Source organism: Brachyhypopomus gauderio, chromosome 5, assembly GCF_052324685.1.
Source record: "Brachyhypopomus gauderio isolate BG-103 chromosome 5, BGAUD_0.2, whole genome shotgun sequence".
NCBI classification, from domain to species: domain Eukaryota; kingdom Metazoa; phylum Chordata; class Actinopteri; order Gymnotiformes; family Hypopomidae; genus Brachyhypopomus; species Brachyhypopomus gauderio.
The window spans coordinates 26,426,001-26,444,404 of NC_135215.1; the positions used below are offsets into that span (position 1 = coordinate 26,426,001).

General features: G+C 42.9%; 1 long non-coding RNA gene across 1 annotated transcript; it reads right to left on the reverse strand.

Annotated features, from left to right (window-relative positions):
* Window positions 1–14,081: 14,081 nt before the first annotated feature.
* Window positions 14,082–18,010, reverse strand: LOC143513890 (uncharacterized). The gene is made up of 3 exons (XR_013130712.1): window positions 17,984–18,010; window positions 14,434–14,571; window positions 14,082–14,355 (listed from the first exon to the last, which is right to left on the reverse strand). It is a non-coding gene; the product is annotated as an uncharacterized LOC143513890 (long non-coding RNA).
* Window positions 18,011–18,404: the final 394 nt, after the last annotated feature.

Genomic DNA, 18,404 nt, shown 5'->3' on the forward strand with positions numbered 1-18,404 from the left:
GGCAGCCATGTGGAGAAATGAAACAGGGAAAATTAGCTCTGTATGAGGACATATACAGGACAGGTAAAATTATAAACATTTCTGGAGTGTGGCAGCAACTCCGGCACTAAGTTAAATTATTACAGCCTAGCTAAAAAAGGCAGAACCAGAAGGTAACATAGGCTTGGGGGCATTCTGAGACAATGGCATCCGTCCACTGCACTGTCAACAAACTTGAGTGACCACGAGCAGTGACAGGATGACAGCACCAGCACCCCAGTCTACCATAAAACCCTTCGTCTATGAACCCCTGGATCTGTACCTTTATCTAAGGGGGATATTAATTATCAAACGCTAGACTAAATAAGTGGGTTTTCAACCTAGATTTAAAGATTGTGACTGTGTCAGAGTCCCGGACACATTTAGGAAGATTATTCCAAAGCTGGGGGGCCTTATAAGAAAAGGCTCTTCTCCCTGCTGTTACCTTGTTAATTTGTGGAACTAATAACAGACCAGCACCCTGTGATCTTAGTTGACGTGGGGGTTCATAGTAGGAAATAAGTTCCTGGAGGTATTCAGGAGCAAGCCCATGTAGTGCTTTATATGCTAATAATAGAATTTTAAAATCAATACGAAATTTAACTGGGAGCCAATGCAGGGCTGATAGGACTGGTCTAATATGCTGAAATTTTCTAGTTCTGGTCAGAACTCTAGCTGCGGCATTTTGAACTACTTGAAGTTTATTTAGATTCCTATTTGAACATCCTGACAGTAGTGAATTGCAGTAGTCTAGTCTAGAGCTAACAAAGGCGTGCACCAATTTTTCTGCATCATCCTGTGATAATGCATTTCTTAATTTGGCAATGTTGCGGAGATGTAGAAAAGCTATCCTAGTAGTATTATCTATATATTTATCAAATGATAGGTCGGAGTCGAGTATGACGCCTAGGTTTTTGGCTACTGTGCCAGGTGTAATGGGATAGTCTGCAAGATTAAGCATTAAATTTGGAATTTTCTGTCTTGCGGCCTTAGGGCCCACAAGGAGAACTTCTGTTTTGTCCTCATTTAATTGTAGGAAGTTTAGAGACATCCAGCATTTAATATCTCTTACACAGGCCTCAATTTTTCCTAAACTGAGTTTGTCATCGGGTTTGGCTGATATGTAAAGTTGAGTGTCATCCGCAATATATATATATATATATATATGCAATAGCATTTGCGGAGTGAAAACCTCCTTAACCTGTCTACATGTGAAATTTATGCCTTGTTCTGTGAATATTTCTCCTGTGGTTTTTTTTTATCCTTGAATTGAACTGAATTATGGCTTTCACTATCAGATGTTTCGTCTTTGCCTAAAATCAGGAACATCTTTGCCTAAAGATGCTTTGCCTAAAAACCGTATAGGGTTGCTTTTTTTGGAACCCTTTTTATGCCCATATTTAACAGGCCTGGCGTGGCCATTAATCTCAGTGCTGGCTTCTGTCATTGTGTAAAGCTCATCTCTCCACATGCATTTAACCCTTCAATCATGTTTGTGGATAAACTGTGGTTCTGGCAGACACTGGGCTGTAATAAGGGTTTGGCTGGTTATTGTTTCGATTAGACCTTTAAAAACTTTGTTGCCAATTAAAACTGTTATTACGCGCTATTTCAACAAAATATTATTTCTTTTCGAGGAACATAGTATAGCTGGTTTGAGCTGGTTGTTGGTTTGGAGAATTCTGTGATTTTATGGCTAACTTGACTACATTTTAAAGCATTCTTGTTTAAACAAGTCTTTTTTGTCTTTTTTTTCTGTCTGATGTTATTCTGACATTTTGCATTTTGTGTTATTTTTACTCTAGGGGCTCTGTGTATTGATTTAGCCACATTGAGGGTTAGGACCATTACTGTTGCCACAGACGCCTCCACCATTTCCAGGGCCAGGACCACGAAACTGGGATGTGCACGATGATCCCACCATGGAGGTCAATGCCATTACTTTACTTAAGCATTGTCATTCTGGATGCCATTTTCTGGTGTGTTGCTTGGCACTTATGCGCATTGCCTCATGGTTTGTGTTGCCTTTCCCTTTTGGATGCATCTCCAAGTCTGTGATTATACTTGTGAGGGTACTGCTGACTCTGAACTTTCACATTGTTCGAGCAGCTTCTCTCTCTGGCCTTACTTCATTTGCTCCTACAGCTTACCAAAGTCCTACCAAGTGACTATATTGTCCTACAGTCTGTCTTCTGCAGTCACCTTTTCATCCATCAAATTCTTGGATGAAATACCTTAATAATCTTAATATCTTAGCCCCTCCCTCATTATAACAAAATCATTTATTGTGGAGGGTAGATATATAAAGTTTTACAAATATGTAACATCCTAAATCAATGTCATAATCACTGTTCTGTTTAAAAAGACAAAAGACTCTTTGTACTCATCTTACTGGTCCGTATAGTATCCATACAGGTACCTTCAGCATGGTTCCTAAATCCCAGCTCCAAATGGACCTCTCCGGTTCCAAGAAGAGAAAAGAATGGCCTGGATCATTTAAACAGCATGCAGGCAAGTGTACAGTTCACTGATAATAGTTGTAATGTTTAGACTGATGAAGAGGCAGGATGAAAATATGTGGGAGCTTTATTGAGAATGGCTAAGAGTGGAGCTTCATTGCCAAAACCTCTGTGAGGTAAACCGTCTCCGTTATCTGGTGTCAAATGGGGGTTGCTTCTTGCAGGAAGATCCTTGAACTGAAATAAAATATTTCAGGTGTTTTTTAGTATACAAAGGTTGGGGGATTTCATACCTGGACTTTAATGACGGTGAGTCAGTGTTTTATCACTCAAATATGACTTTTAGGGCTTTTCACTGAAATTCAGATTGATTTGACACAATCTGTGTAAGGAGGTGCAAGTAGAGGTATTACACATTAATCGTTATCACAGTCCAGAGTAAAAAAAAAAACAGAATATGTGTTCAGAATTAAACAAAACACTAAATACATGAAGGAATGTAAAATAACAAACAAACAGATAACATCACAAAAATGAGGGAATGCTACAAAGTGCTACAAACCAAAAAGGTAAATACAGAACAAAGTGATGTTCTACAGCAGTGAGACTGACAGATCAGATCTCAGAACACAGAATATAAATACACAAGTAGATCAAAAGTAACAGAAATAAAGGGGCAGAAATAAATCAAACAAGAAACATGGAGGAGACAAAAACAAAAACAAAAGAATGAAGTGGCATCACCATGTAAACACAACAAAAAACAATCAAAACAAAAGCACATGGTGCTATGTTCCATAGTCCTCCAATCTGTAGGTCCCAAAGTGAAAGAAACCAAAACTTGGGACAGAAACAAGAAAAAAACAAAAAACAAAGAACAGGAACCAAAATGAGGAACATGTAGAAGATGGGATAGACAAACGATGGGATAACTGAGGACTGGACAAGAGACTTGGAAGAGGATTGAACAAGATACTAGATGACTGGGTGGACTGGGGACTGAGCAGAAAACCGAACTAAGAACTAAGACTGGAGGACAGTAGACACAGGAACAGACAGAATTACAGATATAATGAAGACATAGAGGCAGACACAGAGACTGAGGGGATTACAGAGACAGGAACTGGAACCGATGCATTGACTGGAAGAACTATACCAAGAACAGCCTTATAGCATCATATAGCATTGTACTGTTGCTATCATTCTGGGATTCAGCACTGACACTTGCATCTGGCAGTCTCTGTTAAGGGAATTTCTAGACTCTGCAACGTAGCATCATGGAACAGCAAATCCAGAACAAATAACCCACAAAGGAGCATGGCACGGTACGATGGGATGCACACATAGAGGCAGGGCCCAGCAGAGGCAGGGCCCAGCAGTGGCCCTCTAGGAGGCAGGAGATGGAGCAATGGAAACAGAACATAAACAGAGTGTCATCAGTAATTCCAGATGATGAGATTTCAGAGATGCAGATAGATAGACCCCTAAACATCTTAGGCTTAGTCTCCCATGCAGGAGTTGGACATCTGACACAGAAGAACTAAATACAGCAGACAGCAGGCCTGGAGTGGCAGATCCAATGCTGGACATTGTTCTACAGAGACTGAAATCCCTGCTACATCCCTACCAGCTCACAGCTTCTGCCCATTTTCTCACCTCCCCAGTAATTGCCTCTATCACTAAGGCAATACAAATTATGTGTGCCATTTGGTTTTCTTTGAAGTAACACTGGCACCAAAGCATAAACCCTGGACACTTACCTGGGATTCTGTAGTATGGGAAATCCAGTGAGCGACTTTCCAGAATGTTGACAAAGACCTTGCAGTTTAGGAGGGATTTGTTTTCAGCAATCTGGCAATGTTAGAGCAGGCTTAACTCACGGCGTTGTGGCAAAGCAAGCAGAGTTTCACTCTGGGATAGGCGCGGACCTGGGAGCATCCAGACACAGAGGCGGGTCTTGGGTTTCCGGTGGTGTGCCGGCAATATCCAGTGGCGGCAGGTCCAGGATCTCCAGAGACACGGCGGCGACATCCAGCATCAGCGGTTCTGGGGTTTCCAGAAGAGGAACAGGAACAGGAACTGACCACCTTCAGACCACAGGAAATGGTGCTGACACCTCTCAGGTCACAGGAACTGGTGATGACCCCTTTCGGGTCACAGGAACTACAGAAGGCCCTTCTTGGGAACATGAACAGGCCGCTTGTGGGCCCAAGGAACATATACAGGAGCTGGGGGCATGGTTTTTCCCACGCTGGAGACCAGGGTAGGCTGAACGGCCACCTCCACAGGAGTCTGGGCGATCGGCAATGACCTGCCAATCTCATGGAGAGTAACATGTACCCATGGCACCAGGGTATTTGCTGTCTCTGCCTTGGCATATGCTGGGACACAGAGGGCTCAGACAGCAACGCAGCAACCTGGGTTTTGTCCCAGCACAAACACTTGGAAGAGTCTCACTCTGTAAGGAATGCCACCTGATCTGTCCCTCCCAGCCTCACCTGCCACTAAACACCACACCCCTTTTTGGCATACATTCGCGAAGTATTGTCGTTCCTATGCAGCATACCAATCTCGATCGATCACCTGTGTTCTGACCCTTGCTTACTCCCCAGACCTCGCCTCCTGCCTAGCCCTCCTGTACCTCCCGAATTCTGCTCTCCCGTTATGACCCTGGACCGCCCCGACTACCCCAAGAAAATGCTATTGCTAATACTCCTAGTGCTACTGGTTCATGTGTCGTTATCTGTACACGTAATTCATTTAAATAAAAGCGGTATAAGATAAGATAAGATAACCTTTATTGATCCCACGAATGGGAAATTCAGTTTCCCCAGGACCCCGGTGTAAAGCACCGAGAACCTGGAGTGGCCACGCTTTGGGCGCCGCCGTACAGATTAGGGAGAAACATAGAGAGATAACATTAGGAGGAGACAAAAAAATATGACCACAGATTATTCTCGCGAACAGGACAACAGTCTGTGTGTATGCAAAAAATCCCCATAGCACATACAGCATTGATAACACAGACAGTAAGCAGTGAGAGTGTCAGGGCTGGCTCGGATGCCACTCCCTCCACCACCAGGAGGGGCACCCGAGTCAGTCCTAGACTTGCGGGGCGTAATCAGCAATGATCTGTTTCAGCTGTCTGAAGCCTTCTTAAGGAAGCTGTGGGAAACGGATCATTGCTGATTCGTTCGGTTTTGCCCTCGCGCTATCAGCCTGCTCCTTCATTCCCCGAAGTTGCACTCTCCAAGTTACAAGGTGTCTCGTCGCCGCTCTCTCTCTGTCTCTCCTTCTCTTCTTCGAGATTCTATCTCCTGCGTCGCTCTGACCTACCTCAAGTTTTCCCAAGTCTGTTTTTTCTTCCTGTCTTTATTCTGACTTTATATTTTAGGAAGGGGTTTTGTTTTGCTGCGGTGTTTTTCTGCCTTCTGGCCAGCCACCTTCTCTGGCATCTTTAGTTTCGTTTTCACGTTGCCTGTGTCTGCGCTGTTTAAGTTACGTTTGTTGTTTTGTTTGTTTCTCCCGTCTCCTTACGGTTGAGCTTTATTTTTCACGCGTTGAGTTTTCCGCGTTGGGTTTTGTTTATCGTTTTACCGTGCTTCCACGACTTTCCTTTTATTTTCTCGCGTTGACTTTTCCGCGTTGCTTTCGTTTATTCATTTGGGTTGTGTTTCGTGTTTTAACTCTCGCACTCGCGTTCTGTTCTGACAAACGCTGTTGTGCTGTTAAACGGCACTTGGATCCACCTTTCTTCTATCACTATACGCGGTGAGTACCTCCCAGTACTCCCGCGTTACAGAGAGGCGTGATTCATTCAGAGAGGGAGGGGGGAGCCGGAGGCCTGGCACACAGTTTTTGTGTCAAAGTTCGCGGTGGAAGGTGAAAGCCATCTCTGACAGTCTGTGTGGGGGTAGAAGCAGGTAACCAAGACGACAACCTTCTGGGAGAATTTGTTTGGGCGCCAATGCAGATAATCATGAATGAAGAATTTAGCAGGGAGCTCGTCCTTGAGTGTTTGAGCACACAAACTCCCCTTAAGTCAGCAGTCTCCCAACTGATCCAGCTTCATGCGTAGAGCATTGATTCCCTCCATGATCAAATCCAGCTTTTTAAAAGTCACAGTCTGTGTTTCAACAGTTCCAACAGTTCCAACAGCTCTACCCACCGCGTCAATCAAGTTGGGCAATTTTCATGGGCGTTCAACTGACCCCACTCTTTTAATTTCCCGATACACCAGGGCAACGCCTAATCCAATCAGCAGAACCCCAGTCATCAAAGTTCCAAATAAGAGCACGTCCTCAACATCTTCCAGGGAGAGAGGCGCAAGACACAAACTACGCCAAGTCCCCCCTGAGCCAAACACATATCCAGATGAGGACGGTCCGTCCAGACATGTGGGTTCTCCCACACCATGACTCCATGTGGACAAAATAATGCTAATTGCGTTGAGAGACCACTTGATCAAATCCATTTTCTTTGCTAAAGTTCGAAGAAAGCCGGAAGAGAAAGTATACTTCCGCAGTTGGATCCTTCTCTGTCTGGTCAATAAGTTACAGAAATACTTTGCCTTTACATGGATCCAGCAGATGTTACCATTACGAAGGTCACCGAGACGGTCCACCAACTCATGAAGATCATACAGGATCAAGGAGTCAACATCACTGCGCTCCAGGAAGTTGTTCATCTGGTCACCGCTACTGCTTCTACAACTGTGAGCGTTCCTGTAGCAAAACCTGAACGTTACGATGGGTCTCCTGACCGCTGCCGTAATTTTCTCATGCAGTGTTTTATATGCTTCACGTATCACCCAGCCCGATTCCAGACCGAGCTGCAGAAGATTCACTTCATCCTGTCATTTCTCACTGATGTAGCAGGTACTTGGGGCACAGCGTTGTGGGACTATAATGACCCAGCTCTCCAGTCTGAGAATCAGTTCACCGCCTTGTTCAGAGCTGTCTTTGATCATTCTGCCAACGTCCGTGATGTTGGAGACCGACTTTACGAAATCCAACAAGGACAACAATGTGCAGCAGACTATGCGAGGAAGTTCCGCACACTGGCTGCAGGGAGCGGTTGGAGTGACTCGACCCTGAAAACAGTATTCCGCCGCGGTCTGAAGACAGACGTACAGGTCAAACTCGCCTGCAAGAGTGAAACCCTCATGTTAACGGAGTATATCCAAGCTGCTATAAACACTGATAAGTTGTTGACCTAGCCTAACACCTACACCTCCCCACCTTACCAGTAGATCCTCCCTTGAAGGTGAATACAGGGTGTGATAACGCTTCGTACCTGTCCCATAGAGCTACGAGTAGACCTGTGCCACAGCGAAATGCAGGATTTCTTCCTCGTCTCCACACCCCGAGACCCCGTCATACTTGGCATTCCATGGCTGTCTACACACAACCCGGAAATCTCCTGGAAGAGACGAGAACTCATACGGTGGAATATACAAGCATTGGATTGTTCACCCACTAACAGGGAACATGAGCTGGGATTATACTGTCATGAGACAGGTTAGTTTTACCCTACTGATAATGTGTTGTTGCAATAGTAATCATAATTTACAGCTGCCTCAGTAAATGCATGCACCTACCACTCCGGTCCTCCTCGGTAGAAAGTCCAGACACTCCACTATCCGACGTTGTCCCAGTGCAGTATCGAAGCTCCGCTGACGTTTTCAACAAGGACAGCGCCTGTCTTCTGCCTCCTCATCGTCCCTGTGATTGCGCAGTCGACCTCCTACCTGGAGCCCCCTTATCTCGTAAGACAAAAACTTACCTTCTGTCACGTCCTGAAGATCTGGCGATGGAGTCTCATGTCACTGAAGCTCTGCAGAAGGGGTTTATTCGACATTCCACTTCTCCAGTGGTGGCTGGCTTCTCCTTCATTAAAAAGAAAGATGGGGGATTGCGCCCTTGTATTGCTTATCGTGCCCTGAACGCCGTAACATCTAAATACACCTACCCTCTCCCCTTCATCACCGCATCACAAGAACACTTTATGGGGGCCAACGTCTTCACCAAGCTGGACTTACGGAGCGCTTACAATCTGATCCGTATTAGAGAAGGCAATGATTACGTATTAGAGTGGAAGACTGGCTTTGTTACCGCCAGAGGGCACTATGAGTACCTAGTAATGCCGTATGGACTGACAAACATCCCCTCCATGTTTCAAGCGTTCATGGATGAGGTCTTCCGTGACATGATCAATAACTTCATGTTTGTTTATATTGATGACATTCTGATTTAATCCCTTTCTGTGTCAGAACACATCCAACATGTCTCTGCGGTGTTACAACACCTACGGGAGCATAATCTTTATGTAAAGGCGGAGAAGTGTGAGTTTCATCGCTCCTCGATGATGTTTCTAGGGTGTACTCTTTCTGCTGGTCAGATCTCCATGGATATGGAGAAGGTGGAGTCTGTCACGAAGTGGCCGATGCCCCGCTCCACAAAAGAACTACAGAAATTCCTGGGATTTGTTAACTTCTGTCGGCCTTTCATCCGAGGATTCGGTGAGTTAGCAGCCCCTCTCACTAACCTCTTAAAGGGTGGGAGAAATCGGCACTTCACCTGGACCACCGAAGAGGAACGTGCGTTCTCACTCCTCAAGAAAACGTTCACGTTGGCTCCTGTTCAGCATCTTCCAGACCCCCAGCTCCAGTTCATCGTAGAAGTCGATGCCTCTCAGGTAGGAGTGGGCGTTGTTCTCTCTCAATGGCAGGGGAACGCACCTAAGTTACACACCCCTGTGCCTACTTTTCCAGGAAAATGACACCCGTTGAAATGAATTATGATGTTGGTAACCGAGAACTCCTGGCCATCAAGCTTACCCTCGAGCAATGGCTTCACTGTTTAGAAGGAGCAAAACATCCCTTTATAGTTTATACTAACCACAAGAATCTTGAATACTTGAAGTCAGCCAGACGCCTAAACCTGTGACAAGCCAGGTGGGCACTGTTTTTTTCCCGTTTTCGCGTCACTGTGTCTTACATACCCGGATCAAAGAATGTCAACGCTGACGTTCTCTCACGGATCTATGAGAAGGACGAGGCAGTCAAAGTACCTGAACATATTCTGCAAGATTCCTGCTTCCTCGCAGCCATACGATGGGAAGTACAAGAAGAATTAGACAAGGCTTTGCGCACCGATCCCAGTCCAGAGGAGTGCCATGAGAATAAGCAATACGTGCCCGTGTCCCTCCAGGGGTGTGTCCTCCAACTCGCCCATGACAGCAGGCACAGGCCACCCAGGTATCACACGCACATGACACCTTATTTCACAGCGTTACTGGTGGCTGTCCTGGGAGGATGACATTCATGATTATGTGCTGGCATGTTCTGTTTGTGCCCAATCCCCTACTCCCCGTACTCTTCCAGCAGGACAACTCCTTCCTTTACCCATTCCTCTCCGACCATGGACACAACTCATGATCGACTTCATCACCAATCTTTTACCCTCACACTACCGCATTAACCCTGTCTTCCACGTTTGTCTCCTGAAGCTGGTTCACTACAGCCCATTCACCACTCCCCCCATGGCTACGAGTCCTCCGGACCCTCTGGACATTGACAGTCGACCTGCCTATATAGTCCGAGAATTGTTGGAATCCTGACGCTGACGAGGAGGTCTTCAGTACCTGGTTGACTGGGAAGGATATGGCCCCGAGGAACGAGCTTGGATCCCGGCGAGGGATGTTCTCTGCCCCTCTGTGATCAGGGACTTCCACGCTACACACCCTAACTTTCATTTACATTTACATTTTATGGTATTTGGCAGATGCCCTTATCCAGAGCAACTTACATTTTATCTCATTTTTATACAAGTGAGCAATTGAGGGTTAAGGGCCTTGCTCAGGGGCACCTCAGTCATGGCCTCAGGTCTGGGAATTCAACCCACGACCTTCCGGTCACAAGACCAGTTCCGTAACCGCCAGGCCATGACTTCCCCCTGCCCCCCGGCGCCGCGGTCGACCCCCGGCTCGTCATAGAGCATCAAGAGACGCTCCTTAAGGGGGGTACTGTAAGGAATGCCACCTGATCTATCCCTCCCAGCCTCACCTCCCACTAATCACCACGCCCCGTTTTTGTCATACATATACACCTTCCCACCACTTCCTAGTTGCGAAGTATTGCCGTTCCCATGCAGCATACCAAGCATTTTGATTGCCTGTTCGATCTCCTGTGTTTTGACCCTTGCTTACTCCCCAGACCTCGCCTCCTGCCTAGCCCTCCTGTACCTCCCGGATTCTGCTCTCCCGTTATGACCCTGGACCATCCCAACCACCCTAAGAAAACGCTATTGCTATTACTCCTAGTGCTACTGGTTCATGTGCAGTTTTGCTGTGCACATGATTCATTTAAATAAAAGCAGTATACTTCCGCAGTTGGGCTCTGTCTGGTCAATACGTTACACGCTCTCTCGCTGTGTTCTGGCTAGGCTGATAATTATGTAACACCCTAGACATTGGGTGAATAGGAGGTGGACGCTCAAGTGCTGAGAGGAGCAAGATTTTCAGTATTACAAGCAAATCCATAACCAGAGTCCTTTAAACAGTCCATAGTCATATCGGGTTGTTCTGAAATAGAACAATTACCAATGTGTAGAGACATTACTAAATTAAGGGAAACACCAGATACATGAAAGAAACATAGGCTAAACATATAATCAGGAAAGATAATAATAACAATGCATGAGACAAGACAACATGATAAACATACAATAACAAACACAGGGATTTTTCTGAGGACAGACCAAACAGAGGCTTCAAACAATTATCGCCAAACTGAATTACAATCTTCTTGGGGAATCAATACTCAAACTAACATGGAACACCTGCGACTAATAACAAAGGGTGGGGTTACAAACACATGACAGGAGAAAATGGGAAAAAGCAAGCTTTAGCACATGGAAAAACTAAACAAAAATTATTGACAGGTGGGGGCAGGTCTATACGTGACAGCCACTAACTGGTACGTGACTTACTCACTGTGTCCTTTGGTCGTCAGTCTTTCAGTTATGCAAAGCTGAAGTATTAAGCATTTGCAGAAATAAGCAAACCCAGTTGAGAATGAACAAAAAATACAAAAGACATGAAGGATGAATAAAATAAAAATGGAGAAGATAATGAAACTTTTTTACAAAATTCTGAGAAAGATACAAAACATAGGGGTGTATACACACAGTGGTACCAATATAGAGGTAAGTACAGAGATAACTGAGGCATAAACGTACAAAGATAAACAGGATATAAATACACAGGCAGTCAAATGGTAACCAAGCCTATGGCAACTAGTAAGGGGTGGAGATAAAACAAACAAAAAACAGGTAGGAGACAAAAGAAAAAAATAAAAACCACATGGCAACATTGTCATGTGAACAAGACGAGACCAAAATTATCGAAAGAAAAGTACATGGTGCTATGTATCTCCGATGTCTGCTGGCATTCATTTATGAAGCCATTACTCTGAATCTGCATCAACTATGTGATCAATATAAAGGCAGGCAGGAAACCTCTAATAAACAAACATATTTGCATGTACAGTCATCTGAGGTATTGACAGTGTAGTATTACTTTAACTAGCTAAGAAGAGCAACTTTCTACACAGCTATTTGCATTTTGTGAATCCTGAGAGGTCTTTAAAACATAGACTACATCTATCTTCAGCAAGTATTTTGGGCATGCTGAAGCATATTATATTGGCATGTAAAGTGTGTGACAGGGATGATATACATGAGACATAATCATTTGTGAAGCACATTAGCATGTTTGAATAATAAGCATTGCAAGGTTAATGCTTTGTCTCGCAGTGATACAAATAAAGCAATTAGGTTTGTGCATGAGGGACAGTGTAATGGAGAGCAAGTATAGGCTACAAATATTGATACATGGGATGATGCATGAGAATCTGACTTATTAGTGGATGAAGGTAAAAAAAAAATCCACGTCCCACAGTGTATTGGTTTAAGTACACCAAGGTCAGAAATGCTGTTGTAGTCCAAAAGTAAATTGATATTTTATAACAATTCCATTTGAGGTTGCATTCAATGAATCTTTTGAAGGGAAGAAGCTGTCATTGTGTAATGTGGTACATTTTTAAATGTGGATTTTTACAGGTTAGGAACTGTAAATTGTGTTGGTTGTGTTGGGTCAGTGCGTTTGTCTTTGATATTGATGCAGTGAGCAACGTAGATGTACAAGTGGCACCAGGGCCGGAGTGGACCCCTTTTTCAGCCCGGGAGTTTCATGCCCAAATCCGGCCCAAAATTATTTTTCCCTCCCAATCGGCCCAAACTAGAGTTTGGCATGAGCCGGCCCATCGGGAATCCTCCCGAATCTCCCGATTAGCCACTCTGGCTCTGTGTGGCACTGTTAGTGCTGAGCATGCATTAACAGTGTCAGCGGTGCTGGGTACAGCCTTAGTCAGCATGGGGGCCATTTTAGGTTTACATTTAAAGAGGTGTGGTCTGATTTAAACATGAGCTTGTGGGGGGGGGGGGGGGGGGGTGCTCAGATGGCAGACCTTGCATGGAAGGTGCCGTGGGCTTAATTCAGTGAAACATAGACAAAGGGGGATGCCTACACAGTGACCCCTGTGAAGAACTTGTGGTGTTGTGTTTCATATGAAAAAGTAGATGTTTAAATCATAATATTCCATGGGATTCTAAAGTTCCAAGAGTGTAGATCAGTTTTCCCTTGAATTTCTTACTTTCATTGCTGCCATAGCAACAACTGGCTATGCAAACAGATATGTAATTAATACCGTGTGCATTAGTATTGAAATGCTGTGCCAGTACAATATTAGTCACTGTTTTAAGTGTACGTCATGCTGACAAAGGAATTCTTTAGGAATTCTTTCCTTAGGAAAAATATCTCTGGAGGATCGCTACAAATGCATAGTGAACTACAGATGAGTACATCTCCACTATAGATGAAACAAAAACATTAAAGACTTGCTCGACAAGAGCAATCTAAATCACTATTCAGATATCTAAAATAACTGGCAAAAAAGGATCAATTGTCATCACCCATTTATCCTCATGCACTTCAGCAGGAGTTGTTACTACATACTACAGGAAATACAATCAGCGTTATATTGGAGAAAACAAAGGAAGACTTGTTGATCGGTTTGTTGAACACCTTCGGACCATCAGAATTAAGGAAATACTAATGGACATTGTATTAATGACATATCTGTTTGCATAGCCAGTTGTTGCTATGGCAGCAATAAAACTTGAAAATAAAGAACTGATCTTTTAGAACTGTAGAACCTCATGGAATTAATGTTATGATTTAAACATCTACTTTTTCAGAAATAAACTGGCTCCTGCTCCTATTATAATTCAGAAGCACTTTGCTTGCAGAGTTGATGAAGGACCTCTGTCTGAAACATCCTGTTTGTCTGGAAACTGCAGTTACCTGGAACGCGTGTGTGTGTGTGTGTGTGTGTGTGTGTGTGTGTGTGTGTGTGTGTGTGTGTGTGTGTGTGTCTGTGTGTGTGTGTGTGTGTGTGTGTGTGTGTGTGTGTGTGTGTGTGTGTACAAACTGCAAGATGCGAAATTACTTAGCAATGCAATTTCATTTAATTCGTTTCTTACATCAATTAACTAAGGATACTAATGTGGAATTTGGAAAATATCTTCACTTGAGGTGTGTGAATGACCAGGTTTATGAAGAGGGGACATAGGTTCATATCTGCTCAGCTGTGCCAACCACTTTTAACATGTTAAAAATTCATTCACATTATTTATTTATTCTTAATTTCTTGACTTCATCTCCCCAGTATTTTCAGATGTCTCCAGATATTGACTTTGACCGTGATCATGACACACCTATTCAGGGCTTGACATCCATTCTGACGCATCTTAGCAACCTGCAGGTGAGGCTCAAGGTTCACACAGCGCACTACCTGAAGCAGCTCCAGGTGGATCTGGAGGTCATGATCGCTTACCTGGAGAGCATGGCTCTCTCTCAGAACTGCTCACTGCCCGAGCCTGTGACGAGCCTGCACACCCTTGAGACGGATGACTTCAGAACTCCATGGAAAGGGTAAACTGAGAATCCAACTTAGCAGCAACATGCTCAGCTTCTGGTATAGGAAATACACATACACACACAGGCTGACATCTTGCTGCTTTTAGGAAAACACTGACACTACATATATGTGGAATCATTACATTATTTTTTAAGAGAGAATGTTATCTTTTATTTGCTACAAACACACACGCCACATGATTATTTCTTTAAATTGTGAATTTAGACCTCGTAATGCTATTTGCGTTATAAATTACATTCTCAAGTCCCTGCTGAAATTTAAGGTCTGAGAAATATTACAGCACTTGCTTATGCAGGTTTGTCTTACAAATAAATTTTTGTCTTACATATAAACTATACATGCCTTTCATGGCTGTTTTGAGTTAAATTAGAAATTTTTTAAGGGTTTCTACTTTCCCTGATGTTTATATCTTCACGTGAGGAATGAAGTTTACCTTTACATTTTTTTTATGCTGTAACCCTAGTTTAATAGACAGATTTAATGTGGTTCTGTATTCCCTGCTGTTTTATAAATTAAAATGTTTAATACTTTTTGATTTAGACAGGTTGTATTTTCTTTTATAATATAATAAAAGTAGTATTACCTATTTCTCGCATTGTGTTCCACCAATAGGCCTACAGAAATAAACAGCCAATAATTTATATGGTGTTCATGTACGGTGACAAAATAAACGTGGCCTATATAAACTCCACGAGTGTTAATTCAACAATGCCCAGCAGGCATTTCAACGTTGAATCGACGTTGAATCGACGTCGAATTTGATGGTTGAATCAACGTTGGATTATGTGTCGATTTTGAAAGGTGATTCAACGTTGATAAGCCAACGTCGTTTCAACGTCATACATTCAACCTTGAATAAACCATAAAATTCACGTTCATGATGTTCAAAATTGCATGGGAGAGAGGAAAAAAACAACTGTAGGCCTATGCCACAATGAAAAAAGAACAATTTTATTTATTTTTTTATTCTCTCTGTAAAATTAATCTCGGAGAACCACCACACAACCTCAGTCACGGCGTCTGGGAATCGAACCCACGACCCTCCGGCCTCAAGACCAGTTCCCTAACCTCCAGGCCACGACTGCCCTGCCCTAAACCTGTTGATTTGTCATTGCGAAGTTTTGTTTCTGCCTCAAAACATTTCAAACTGTTTCATTGCTTGATGTTGTCTTCCTGGTTAATACCTGCCTGTTTTTGACGACGTTTTTGGACGAATTAATAAATAAATAAAAATTATATTATTATTATTATTATTACTACTACTACTACTAATAATAATTAATACCTCTTTCATAACCCTCAGCCAATGCCAAAGAGATGTTTGTACTTTTTTTATTGTATGTGTTTTTTGAACTTGAAATGGTAATACAAAGGCAGGTTGAAGATATTACGTTGATTCACCGTTAATAGTTCAACGTTTGCGCAACCATTTAATATTCAACGTTGATTCACCGTTAATAGTTCAACGTTTGCGCAACCATTTAACATTAAACGTTGATTCAACGTTGTTTCAACGTTGAAACAACAACGGACAGTATTTCAACTATATTTCAACCACATTTCAACGTTGAAGGTCGGTCGTGTGCCAGCTGGGTGACTCGTATGACAACTGGTTCATTCTGAATGGTATTCACACTGACTGTTATTGGTCATAATAATTTAAGCCTTGTACAACGTGACATTTCATACCTCCGGATAGGCGGTATTTCTAAACTGCGTTAACGACAACCTGCTGTTACACAAATTCGTTAGTATTGTCGCCTAAATTAATTACTTTTATCATTATGTGAATGCCGGCAAATGTTTAATATTTAACACATAATCGAATAGTATGAACGATGTAAATATTCGTTTAAGAGTGAGTGCGCACTGTGCGTTTAACGCCCCTGCTAATAGGTTTGTGGAACAGTGGGACACCAGTTGCATTTCTTAAGTTCATAAGTCAATTTCTGGTAATTTGTGAGTAACCATTAACAACAGCGCTTGGACGACGGCGCCCTGTGTGTAGAATATTACATCAGAAAGTGTTAGAGTGTTTAGATCTTTAGTATTCCCCACACTTGTGGAATATACGCACATTATGAGGAATAAGGTACTCAGGTGTCCTGTTTGCACACTATTAACTCATGAGCGTGCCAAAGAAGTCGTGAAAAACTGATTTGGAGAACAAAACCGTAATGTTTTCGATATATGCCAAATATAGTCACAATAGTTCGAAAATAAGGTAGAATTACGACATTAAAGTGCCACTGCTACCAGGACGTAGTGAGAAGATGGAACTATAAAATAAAGAGAGGCCAGACGGGTAGGTCTTATGATGAACATGCTGCATATCAGTGGAGGACAAACTCCAGCTCGTTGGGACTCTCTGCCTTGTTAACCATTTACTGTCTCAATACACATTCCAGCACATAGAAGAGAGTTACATGCAGATTAGATAGAGACAATGGTTCTTCAGAGCTGAGGTCGTTTTCTAAGAGCTGTGTCCTAAATTAAAGTAAAATAAATTAGATAGCTTATAATTATATACATTCGAGGACTGCCAAAATTAACATTTCAATAATAAAACATCACGTATGCTGTGTCTATTTATATGAAAATAAGGGGCTAGACACACATATTATACAGACAAAATACTAAAATGCTAAAGCAGAAAGGTAGGCCCTAATTGAAAACAACACAAGCACGGTGCGTGATAACCCATGTACGGGAGCTATGAACTCTCTTTGCTTCTCTAACCTGGCTGATTCCCCGGCAAATACTACCCAAATATCCAGACTTTGGAACTTCACGACTTTACTCTAGAAATATTAGTGTAATACGCATGATTTTTGGAGAAAAAACAATTCGGTGTATCATATTTGCTACAATACGTCACTAATAGTTCCGTGTTGACTCGTAAGAATGATAAAACTGGAATGGGAAACGATGCTGCTTAGTAGAACAACAGAGAATCCCGCAATCAAGCTACGATTACGAAATTATAATGGCAGCCTGCTGCTTCAGACCATAAAAATAATACACTACTGTGGTAAAGTTGCGGAGCATTAGGCTACAGGATCTTCACTACCTTGATGCCAAGTGTTGAGGGAGAATTTAACAAGGAATCTAAAGATCGGGTAAGTTTATTTGTGCTGTATTCGAAGTTCCAAGATTTTTACTGGACTTCAGACGGTGAAAATTGGTTTCACCTAATATATTTAGTTAAAAGGATGTTGTATTTGTGTGTGTGTGTGTGTGTGTGTGTGTGTGTGTGTGTGTGTGTGTGTGTGTGTGTGTGTGTGTGTGTGTGTGTGCGTGCGTGCGTGCGCGTGCGTGCGTGTGTCCGTGTCATGTACAACCCACGCTACAACGTTAATTCAAACCCCTTTCTTTCTGTTGCCGCTGTGATGTTTTAAATGAAAGAGTCCGTGCATTGTTTGTTTTCGCAACCATACGTCCTTACCGAAGGAAAATTCAGTCCTACGTCCTGTTTTGGTAACTGCAAACTGTCAGCAGAGGGCATAATAAGCCCATTTATATATTAACATGTATTTCCCTCAGTTCACTGATTGGACATAGGGGAACTCGGCGCGTGCTTAGAACATTGAGACAGAAAGCTGCATCCTTGCTATAATAATGACAGTTAATACGATAGCGTATGTCAATTAGAATGGACATAAGCAATACTTAGTCAGTCACGCATGAAATGCACCGTACGTTAATTAATCAAGTTTCTCGTTTTCGGTGTTTGTTCACTGGATGGGAACAGATCACACTCCATTCCATTACACAATATTTCAGCAATGCGCCATTTGAATGAACAGCACACATGTTATACGTCTTCGTTTTTTCACAGTAGGCCTATTTCAAAACTAGAAATGTTT